Here is a 12,482-nt window from a genome sequence, read left to right on the forward strand (position 1 = left end):
ACCTTGCTCCGTTTTGATCCGTTTGACATCTGATCTTCCCGACTTCTTCTCTAACTTATTATTGATGTTTGTTCAAGGTCTTAACAATTCTTTTGGACTAATTCTTGGTATTCTCAATTCATCATCAACTCAACCTAAGGTAAGGATGGTTATCTCCATAAACATATAGATCATCAACTTATGATTTATGTTTTTATTTATAAATAGAATCTCTTGATTACTTTTAATCTTTATAAGACTGTTATATATGTGTTAGAACAGTAGTATTGAAATCTTTATACTCTTGTCATGTTACATTACTATTCTTGTTTACTTATGTCTATGATGATTCATTTCAATATCATGATTTAACTTGTATTATGAAGATGTATTGGATGCATGAGAAGTGATGAACTTGGATATGTGTTTGCCTACGTATAACTTGGGATTGGGGAGTGTCCTATTGACGCTTCTGTCCTTGGGCACCGGAGGGAATAGTATGGGATGTTCTTCGAAGGTGCCTATCGACTCTTTTCCGGGTTATTGGATGACATACATAGGACTGTCTAGTTGGGTGGCTAAGTTTATCCTTGTCGTGTCAAACCCGAATCGGAAGGGCATTGAGACCGAACAACCCGTGGTAGTGTATGGTTGGATGGGCACTCTAGGCTGGTAACCAATCCGGTAGGGGACATAAACCATGCTACGGATACCTGAAAGGGGCCATTTATTGGTAGAGTTGCATATGGATAGACTTGGGCTCACGGGCGCTCAAGACCGGTAACCAATCCGTGAGAGGACGTGAGAGCTTCCCGTTTACTATATGTGGATGACCAATAGGGTTGATGAGTCCGAAATCCGGGATTTCGCTGACTCTAGTGTGAAGGATACCGGAAAGGATCGCCGAGGGGCGAGGAATGGACGTATCTGAATCTGACTTGACCAACTAAGTAGATGACTTGCATTGGGCTAGGCTTTACTGTGACATGCGCCAGTACTTGACCAAATGGTGATGTGAGAGAGCGGTGACCGATCCCTTTACCACGGCTTTTTTGATTACTTTACCGATCTTCCCTGGGCATTCCCAAGATATGGAAATGGGAGAGTGACTGACGACCCAGAGAAGTACGGTGCTATGACTTAAAGCATGTCTACCTTAGAGACCAGCATTCATAGAGTTAGAACCATACTTGCATCATGAATTCCATATCATATTGCATCATATTATGGCTTGTATCATATGGTTTATATTTTTATGGAATGACTACCTTGCTGAGTTCTTTTGAACTCACTCCTTTTTGCAACAATTTTTGTTAGACTTTTCTACAGGTACTACCCACTGTTGGACCGTGTGCGATCAACCCTCCCGGAGGCCGAGTTGAAGACTTGTATCATACTGGTGGCGATGAACCAGTTGATAAAGACGAGTAGACCGAGATCGGGACTTGTTTGTAGCAGTTCAGTTTTATATTTGTGTGTTAGGGATGGGATGTCGCCTCATTCCCTTTTTAATCTTTTATTTGAATTGTCGGGACTATAGCTTAGTTGTTTCACTTGTTATTTGGTGAATCGGTTGTAACCTTTACTTTCAGTCGTTTCAGCTTCCGCTAATATTATAGAACGGGTTTCCTCCCTCCTTTTCACACTTGATTGTTTATTCTAATGAAATCCTTTCCGCACTCTGATGTTATTTGTGAATCCTTCTGAGGTACTTTCTTGACTTTTATTATTAAATTATTTGGATACAAGGAATTGTTCTTGCTTTTGATTATATTATTGTGCTAAGTGACTATGATCGTTCCTAAACTTGATCGGCGGGACTGTAATTCACTCCCCGGGTAATCCAGATAGGGAATCCCCTTGGTGGATTTAGGACGGGATGTGACAGTAGGTACCACCACTGTTGACTATGATGGTCAACACTCTGAAGACCAAGTTGATGACCCGTACCCCACTGGTCACGGTGTACAAGTTGATAAAGACCAGTAGTCCGAGATTGAGACTTATCTGGAGCAGTTCGGCCTTTGCACTTGTGTGCTAGTGTTGGGATATCGTCCCATTTTCTTTTTAACCTTTTAGTTAATTTGTTGAGACCGTAGTTTAGTTTGTTCCCTTGTCATGTTGGGAACCGATTGTAACCCTTAATTTTAGTCGATCTACCTTCCGCTATTATTATAGGATGGGTTTTCCCCTCCTTTTCACACTTTGAATATTTGTCTTACTTGTATCACTTCCGCACTCTGATATTATTTGTGAAACCTTCTGAGATCTCTTCTAGACTTTTATTATTAAATTATTTGAATACAAGGAATTATTCTTGCTTTTGATTATATTATTGTGCTAAGTGGCTATGATCGTTCCTAAACTTGATTGGCGGGACTGTGATTCACTCCCCGGGTAATCCAGATAGGGTACCCCCTTGGTGGATTTAGGGCGGGATGTGACAATAGCATCCTGTTGGAGCTTAGGCCAGTATAAACCAAGCCTCAAAATTTTATGTGCCAAGGCTCGACCACCCATGTGAGCACCAAAAATTCCTTCATGCACTTCTACTAGGGCTGACTCTGATCCTTCAGGACCCAAACATCTCAGGAGGGGTCCAGAGTAAGATCTTCTGTACAGCCTCCCATTTTGCATAATGAATCATGCCGACCGTAGTTTGATTAATCTTGACTCTTTCGGATCCTCTAGTAATTTATCATCTCTCAAATACTCGACTATGGGATCCATCCAGCAATGTTTTGCTTCAATGTAGGAAATTTCCTTCTCATGATAACTTGGGAACGTTATCTCTTCAATGTAGACCGAAGGGTCTAAATTCTTTTCTTTGGCATTGGCTAATCGGGATAGCTCATCTGCCATTGTATTTTCTTTTCTTGGGATCTGACATACTTTCAGATTCCTAAACTCTTTCAGTAATACTTGCACAATTTCTTGATATTTTTGTAACCGGGGCTCCTTAACACCATATTCCCCTTGTACTTGGTTGACAATAAGCTGAGAGTCACTATAAATAGTTACGTCTGCTATTGCCAAAGCTTTTGACAATCTAAGTCCAGCTATTAGGGCTTCGTACTTTGCTTCATTATTTACTTGCTTCGAATGCAAATCTTAGTGCATATCAAGTAATGAATCCTGCTGGGCTCTTTAGGAGAATTCCAGCTCCTGCTCCATCTTTGTTACTTGATCCATCCACATATACCTCCCAGACAGTCGGTGTGAAATCCAGCCAAAACCTAGCCAAGGCACCCTATCTGTTTTGGGTAAAGAAGGGTTAGTTTAAATGTTTGACCTTAAAGTTGGACCTTGATTTGATATTAGCTTGTTGCTTGTAGACCCTTTTGTTTGACGATTTGGTGTCGGAACCCAAGCCCATGGACATTGTCGATGATGCCCCTCACTTGAGAGCATTGTCAGTGTTAGTTTTGAATCTGCGCACCGAAGAGGGGTGAATTAGTTGAAATACCTAATGAACTCCTGTGCCCAATCCAATTATATTTCCCGAAATTAGACTTCTTAATGGACTTCCAGGAGAAAACCCCACTCAATTTGATCCCATATAACCTTCCAAATCCCTGTCCGAAGTTGCTGAACTATGTCTGTCAAATCCTGCTTGCGCATCGAAGAAGATGAGCCTAGTTGGTGGACCTAATGAACTCCAATTCTTGATCCGAAGGTATTTCTCAAAACTAGACTTCTTGATTGACTCGTAGAAGAAAACCTCACTCAATTTGACCTTGTATAGCCCTCCGAATCCCTGTTTGAACCTTGCTGTCCTGATTGGTCGACTCATTGGTCGACCGGACCAATAGACCAATCCAATCGACCAATGGTGTCTGAATTTACCAATTTGGTCCTGTCTCCTCTATTTAAGCCTAATCTCGGGATTACTTCGCCTCCTATGCCTCCTAAGCCTCTGGAATGAGTTAGAACCCTAATCTAATCAATTCCCTTGCATTCCTTGGTGATCTCTCACAAGACTTGAAGTAATCTTCTTCCTCTCGTATCAAAGGTATGTCTACTCTCTTTTCTTTCTTCTCCATCTCTGATTTTCTTTCTTTAATCTATTCTTGGCTGAGATCAGGAAGAAGATGATGCACTCTTGCAACCATCCACTCCATGATCTCATCTTGTTCCTTGAGATCTATGATCATCATCATGATCTCAACCCCAGCCAGTGGAATCTTTGAAAACCCTAACCCTAATCCTTTGAAACCCTAACCTGGGTGATTATCTGTGAACCTTTTTGGTAACCTCCCATGTGAGGGAAACCTCATGGGTAATGTGGAGGTTGATCTAAATTCAATATTCTTTAATTCTTCTTGTTGTAATTGGCCAATCATCAATTCCCTCCCCTCCGTGATCTTAACCTTTTTATGGGAACCATAAGGGTGAAACCCTAATTTCTTGGGTTAGATCAAGAACCCATCTTTTGACCATGATTATCTTCCCATAATGTTTCTGTTAACCTAAACAAGATTTTCTTATTATGTTCTTGATTTCAACCATTCCCTTTCTTCCTGTGATCATAACCTTTTCATGAGAGCCATAAAGGTTGAAACCCTAATTTCTTGGGTTAAATCAAGAACCCATCTTTTTACCATGACTTGATGATTTTATCTTCCCTTATGATTCTAATACATCCTAAGAAGTTCCCCTTCGAATTTCGGATCAATCCGACTTCAAACGAAGAAGTTATGGCCAAAACAGTTTTCACTATCCCGATCGACTCGATTGGTCGATCGATTGGTCGACCGGGTCGAGAGACCAAGGCAATCGACCAATGAAGTCGGTAGCTTCAATTTTCGCTCAATTTGATTCATTTGCTCTCTGATCTTTTAGATATCTTTCCTAATGTTGTATCTATGCTTGTTAGGGGTTTAATTGCCATGTTTGGTGTCTCTCTCTTTGATCTTTGGATTATCTTCGGCGATAATCAGGTAAGGACAGTTGATTCCTTAACTACATAGAGTGCTTGTTCTCTGGTTTCTACTTTATGAAACTATGAGATTACCTACTGTTATTGTATTTTAATTCTGATCTCCTACTGTGGGAACAGTAGCACTTATTTATATCATCTTTTCATTGTTTATGTTATATGAATTACTTATTACTGCTTAATCTGATGTTGCTTTTACATTCTCTTTTATATGATGAACTACTGGTTGTGTATGTCATGACTGATCTGAGAATGTGTTTGCTTAAGTTTGGTTTGGGATTGGGAAGTGTCCTTTTGACACTTCTGTCCTTGGACATTATCGGAAATAGTATGGGATGTTTCTGGGGTTGCCCATCGGCGCTTTCCCGAATCAATGGTTGTCATACCTAGGGCTGTCTAGCAGTGTTTGGCTAGGATATACCCCTGTTATATCAGACCCGAATCGGAAGGGTATTGAGACCGAACGACCCGTGGTAGCAATGGGGATTCACGGGCGCTCAAGACCGGTAACCAACCCGTGAGAGGACGGGAATCACATTGTGGGGGCCATTTATTGGAGGGTTGCATATGGCTAGACTTGGGCTCATGGGCACTCGAGACCGGTGAGTTATATCCGTGAGAGGACATGAGAGCTTCCCGTTTACCATATGTGGATAACCAATAGGGTTGATGAGTCCGTAGTCCGAGTTGGTCGGTGCCATAGGATACGCTGACTCTAGTGCGAAGGATACCGGAAATGATCGTCAGGGACGAGGAATGGACGTATCTGGAACTGAGTTGATATAACTGACTAGATGACTTGCATTGGGCTAGGCTTTTCCCTGACATGCGCCGGTACTTATGCCAAACGGTTGTGAGAGAGTGTGTTGACTTAACCCCTTACCATGGAAATTGTCCGAGAAGGATGCAGGACCCATTACCAATCGGTCGCCCGAGATATCTTAAATGGTTGGAGGGAATCCAAGATATCTTAAATGGTTGAGGATGTGAGCGGACCTACCCAAAGAAGTACGGTGCTATGACTTAAAGCATGTCTGCCATAGAGACCAGCATACATAGAGTTAGATGCATACATACATTACTTGTTTCATATTGCATTGCATCTTGTTGTGGTTTGCTTCCATGTTATTTATGTTGTTATGGATTAACTTGCCTTACTGAGTTTCTTTCGAAACTCATTCCTTTTTTTGTACAATCTGTTGTTAGACTTCTCTACAGGTTTGGATTTCTTTGACGGCCCGTATGAGGAAGCGCAAGGTGAAGAAGATGAAGACTAGAGAACCAGAAGAGCTGACTGAAGATGTGGATTAGATTTTCTTTGTTTCTTCTAGACTTATCTTTTACTTTACTTGTATTAGCTTAGAGCTTTATTTAGATTTCGATCTACCTTCCGCATGTGTTTGTAGGGTATATTTCCGCTATACTCTACAGTTGTCTTTTGATTTGGTATCTTGTTATTCTGCACTCTGATATTCTATAGTGATCCTTCTGAGATCCTTTCTTGACTTTTATTATAAATTACTTGAACATTATGATTTGTTCTTGCTTTTGATTATGTTATTGTGCGAAATGGATGTGATCGTTCCTAAACTTGATCTTTTGGGCTGTGGATCACACTCTCGGGTATGCCAGATAGGGTACCGGCTGGGAGGATGTGACAGAATGGTATCGAGCCTAAGTTTTCGGACAATCATAACCATAGAACACAGTAATGAAAGCATCCTTGAGTCATAGATCCAGAAGTGACTCAAACTTTCTTAGAAGTGAATAATAGAAAACTTGGATTAGAAACTTGAACAATCAAAGCATAATATACCGAGCTTTAATAATATACAATAATTAAAGTTTATGACTTGTACTTGAGTTGTATTCATGGTTAGAGTTAAGTTGTCAGTTTTAAGTTATTGGGTATGTGTGTTGAGTTGTGAGTTGAGTCTTGCTTTGAAAGTTGTCGTGGTGAGTTGTTTTTGTGAGTAAATTGTCATTGTGAGGTGTTGTCGCCATTGTCGTCATGAGTTGTCATATGAGTCTGTGTCGTGTTGCTGTCGTGTGTTGTCATGTAAGTCTGAGTCGGGAGTTGTCGTTGGGAGTAATGGTCGTTAGTAGTCGTTATGAGTTATAAGTCATAACTAAACATTAACAACTACTAATACAACAAAAGAGATGCATAATGTACAATAACATAAGTGAAACAAATTGAATTTCATTAATCACTTAGGTTGACAAGTCTGAAAGGAAATACATCTAAGAAAGCATAAAAGGAAACTCCTAGTACTGTCTATCTAGGTGATCGACTCCGGTGATCTGTCTGGTCCCTTCTAAATTTGAACTCTTTCTCCAGTCGTGTCGTATGTGATGGACCTCCAATCTCATGGAAGCATGGTATAGGAATCTCCTTGTGTCTTTGAATCTCACCCTGATCCTGATCCTCATCTCCTTGATCATCAATAACATCCTCAACCTGAACTGGAACCCCATCATGATCATCATTGTATCCATACTCATCCTCATCCTCATCATCATCATCATCATCATCATCATCATCATACCCCCATCATCATCATCATCATCATCATCATCATTATCATCATCATCATCATCATCATCACTGTCGTCAGCATCCTCATCCTCTGTGTCATCAGCCTTGACAATGTCACCCTCATCCTCTGACCTAGCTATGTCGCAAAGCCCCTATGATGTCCCTGGTAGTGAAATTGACCGCTTTGCCTCCAACCGTAGACTTGATTACAATTCTAATGCTTTTGTTTAATAAATTGTTCTTGAGAATCGAGCTGACCTCTCATAGCCCGATACTTTCATCTTAGTCGTGTCGATCGATCTTCTATAGTGTATTTGTGTGCCTCCATCCTCAAATTGTTGAGCTGGAATAGTTTCCTCCTCATCTTCCTGAACTTACTGATCCTGAGTCTCATCCTGAGCTTGAACCTCATCCCCGTACTCATCCTCATTCTCATAATACCCCCATCATCATCATCACCGTCATTGGCACCCTCATCCTCTGATCTAACTGCATCTCGAAGCCCCATCTTCTCGATCAACCATGAGTCGATAGAAGATTCAATGTCACAATCGGTACGTTGCTTTTATCCTTTAATTTCTGCGATTGACCTATTCTTAACTTAGGCATTGTATAAATACCATATGCACTGCTTTGATTTATCTTTGCTTGCGCATTGTATGAATACCACATGCATTGCCCTGATTTATTCTTTACTTATGCATTACATACATATCATATGCGTTGCTTGATTTAATCCTTACTGATGCATTGTATATAGGCCATATGCAATTTTTTTGATTTATTCTTACCATGTGAGTTGCCTAGTTTGTCTGTATGAAGTACTTGTCAATATTGTTTTGAATTCCTCTTAGCTGTCTGAAGTCAGCCAAGGCTCCCATGTTCTTTACCTATTAGATCTATTTTTCGTTGTACCTTCCATCCCCTGATAAAATTTCGGTGGAAGAATCACACCCTTGAAGAAGTTCCTCATCTTGTTGGAAGCTCGAGTATGCTTTCAATTTCGGGGACGAAATTATTTTAAGGGGGGGAGAATGTGAGATCCCACCTATTCCTAACCTTGCTGTTGTACCAAATACATATATACCATATGCATTGTTCGATTTATTCTCTGCTGTACGAATTGCCTAGTTTCGTTTGGTAGAAGTTTACCCCAAAGTTGATCTATTCTCTCCATGATTTCTTCTTGTGCCTTACATTCCCTTTGATAGGAGGATGATCCTAAATCATTCCCATGACTGATCCTTCTATCCCTGTTGTTCTAGAGTGGATCTCCATACACTCTATAACCTTGTAAATTCTCCACATGATGATTTCAAAGAGAAATCAAGTGTGATCTTCATGATTTGTTATTCCTTCTAATTGTTTCAAGCTTTTCATCTCCTATTCTTCAATCAAAGATTTGTAATCTCTCTTGTGTTGTATTGATCTACTCTTGCTATGATTTATTCTTTGAGATTGAGATTATGAAGTAGATGTTGCATCCTTGCAACATATTGATCCTTGCAACCATCTCTTCTACAATCTCCTTTCATTCTTAAAGTTTTATGATCTTCATATTAATCTTCGCCATGATCCTTGTGAAATCTTCATGAAGCCATGATCATTCTTTCCATTTGATTTCAAAGCATGTCAGATTTACTCCTTGTTTTCTTACAAAAAGACTTATTGTTATTTGTTTTCCGTGGACTTTGGGAAAAGGAAGCCAAGATAATAGGAAAGTACCCCTGCCTTTTTGAAACCAAGCACTCTCCCAATTTCGAGGACGAAATTATTTTAAGGGGGGGAGAATGTGAAATCCAGCCCAAACCTAGCCAAGGCACCCTATCTGTTTTGGGTAAAGAAGGGTTAGTTTAAATGTTTGACCTTAAAGTTGGACCTTGATTTGATATTAGCTTGTTGCTTGTAGACCCTTTTGTTTGACGATTTGGTGTCGGAACCCAAGCCCATGGACATTGTCGATGATGCCCCTCACTTGAGAGCATTGTCAGTGTTAGTTTTGAATCTGCGCACCGAAGAGGGGTGAATTAGTTGAAATACCTAATGAACTCCTGTGCCCAATCCAATTATATTTCCCGAAATTAGACTTCTTAATGGACTTCCAGGAGAAAACCCCACTCAATTTGATCCCATATAACCTTCCAAATCCCTGTCCGAAGTTGCTGAACTATGTCTGTCAAATCCTGCTTGCGCATCGAAGAAGATGAGCCTAGTTGGTGGACCTAATGAACTCCAATTCTTGATCCGAAGGTATTTCTCGAAACTAGACTTCTTGATTGACTCGTAGAAGAAAACCTCACTCAATTTGACCTTGTATAGCCCTCCGAATCCCTGTTTGAACCTTGCTGTCCTGATTGGTCGACTCATTGGTCGACTGGACCAATAGACCAATCCAATCGACCAATGGTGTCTGAATTTACCAATTTGGTCCTGTCTCCTCTATTTAAGCCTAATCTCAGGATTACTTCGCCTCCTATGCCTCCTAAGCCTCTGGAATGAGTTAGAACCCTAATCTAATCAATTCCCTTGCATTCCTTGGTGATCTCTCACAAGACTTGAAGTAATCTTCTTCCTCTCGTATCAAAGGTATGTCTACTCTCTTTTCTTTCTTCTCCATCTCTGATTTTCTTTCTTTAATCTGTTCTTGGCTGAGATCAGGAAGAAGATGATGCACTCTTGCAACCATCCACTCCATGATCTCATCTTGTTCCTTGAGATCTATGATCATCATCATGATCTCAACCCCAGCCAGTGGAATCTTTGAAAACCCTAACCCTAATCCTTTGAAACCCTAACCTGGGTGATTATCTGTGAACCTTTTTGGTAACCTCCCATGTGAGGGAAACCTCATGGGTAATGTGGAGGTTGATCTAAATTCAATATTCTTTAATTCTTCTTGTTGTAATTGGCCAATCATCAATTCCCTCCCTCCTGTGATCTTAACCTTTTTATGGGAACCATAAGGGTGAAACCCTAATTTCTTGGGTTAGATCAAGAACCCATCTTTTGACCATGATTATCTTCCCATAATGTTTCTGTTAACCTAAACAAGATTTTCTTATTATGTTCTTGATTTCAACCATTCCCTTTCTTCCTGTGATCATAACCTTTTCATGAGAGCCATAAAGGTTGAAACCCTAATTTCTTGGGTTAAATCAAGAACCCATCTTTTTACCATGACTTGATGATTTTATCTTCCCTTATGATTCTAATACATCCTAAGAAGTTCCCCTTCGAATTTCGGATCAATCCGACTTCAAACGAAGAAGTTATGGCCAAAACAGTTTTCACTATCCTGTACTGACTCGATTGGTCGACTGATTGGTCGACTGGGTCAGTAGACCAAGGCAATCGACCAATGAAGTCAGTAGCTTCAATTTTCGCTCGATTTGATTCGTTTGCTCTCTGATCTTTTAGATATCTTTCCTAATGTTGTATCTATGCTTGTTAGGGGTTTAATTGCCATGTTTGGTGTCTCTCTCTTTGATCTTTGGATTATCTTCGGCGATAATCAGGTAAGGACAGTTGATTCCTTAACTACATAGATTGCTTGTTCTCTGGTTTCTACTTTATGAAACTATGAGATTACCTACTGTTATTGTATTTTAATTCTGATCTCCTCTTTGTGGGAACAGTAGCACTTATTTATATCATCTTTTCATTGTTTATGTTATATGAATTACTTATTATTGCTTAATCTGATGTTGCTTTTACATTCTCTTTTATATGATGAACTACTGGTTGTGTATGTCATGACTGATCTGAGAATGTGTTTGCTTAAGTTTGGTTTGGGATTGGGAAGTGTCCTTTTGACACTTCTGTCCTTGGACATTATCGGAAATAGTATGGGATGTTTCTGGGGTTGCCCATCGGCGCTTTCCCGAATCAATGGTTGTCATACCTAAGGCTGTCTAGCAGTGTTTGGCTAGGATATACCCCTGTTATATCAGACCCGAATCGGAAGGGTATTGAGACCGAACGACCCGTGGTAGCAATGGGGATTCACGGGCGCTCAAGACCGGTAACCAACCCGTGAGAGGACGGGAATCACATTGTGGGGGCCATTTATTGGAGGGTTGCATATGGCTAGACTTGGGCTCATGGGCGCTCGAGACCGGTGAGTTATATCCGTGAGAGGACATGAGAGCTTCCCGTTTACCATATGTGGATAACCAATAGGGTTGATGAGTCCGTAGTCCGAGTTGGTCGGTGCCATAGGATACGCTGACTCTAGTGCGAAGGATACCGGAAATGATCGTCAGGGACGAGGAATGGACGTATCTGGAACTGAGTTGATATAACTGACTAGATGACTTGCATTGGGCTAGGCTTTTCCCTGACATGCGCCGGTACTTATGCCAAACGGTTGTGAGAGAGTGTGTTGACTTAACCCCTTACCATGGAAATTGTCCGAGAAGGATGCAGGACCCATTACCAATCGGTCGCCCGAGATATCTTAAATGGTTGGAGGGAATCCAAGATATCTTAAATGGTTGAGGATGTGAGCGGACCTACCCAAAGAAGTACGGTGCTATGACTTAAAGCATGTCTGCCATAGAGACCAGCATACATAGAGTTAGATGCATACATACATTACTTGTTTCATATTGCATTGCATCTTGTTGTGGTTTGCTTCCATGTTATTTATGTTGTTATGGATTAACTTGCCTTACTGAGTTTCTTTCGAAACTCATTCCTTTTTTTGTACAATCTGTTGTTAGACTTCTCTACAGGTTTGGATTTCTTTGAAGGCCCGTATGAGGAAGCGCAAGGTGAAGAAGATGAAGACTGGAGAACCAGAAGAGCTGACTGAAGATGTGGATTAGATTTCCTTTGTTTCTTCTAGACTTATCTTTTACTTTACTTGTATTAGCTTAGAGCTTTATTTAGATTTCGATCTACCTTCCGCATGTGTTTGTAGGGTATATTTCCGCTATACTCTACAGTTGTCTTTTGATTTGGTATCTTGTTATTCTGCACTCTAATATTCTATAGTGATCCTTCTGAGATCCTTTCTTGACTTTT

Source organism: Hakea prostrata, chromosome 9, assembly GCF_041222555.1.
Source record: "Hakea prostrata isolate BN-2017 chromosome 9, UWA_Hpros_2, whole genome shotgun sequence".
In the NCBI taxonomy this organism is placed as follows: domain Eukaryota; kingdom Viridiplantae; phylum Streptophyta; class Magnoliopsida; order Proteales; family Proteaceae; genus Hakea; species Hakea prostrata.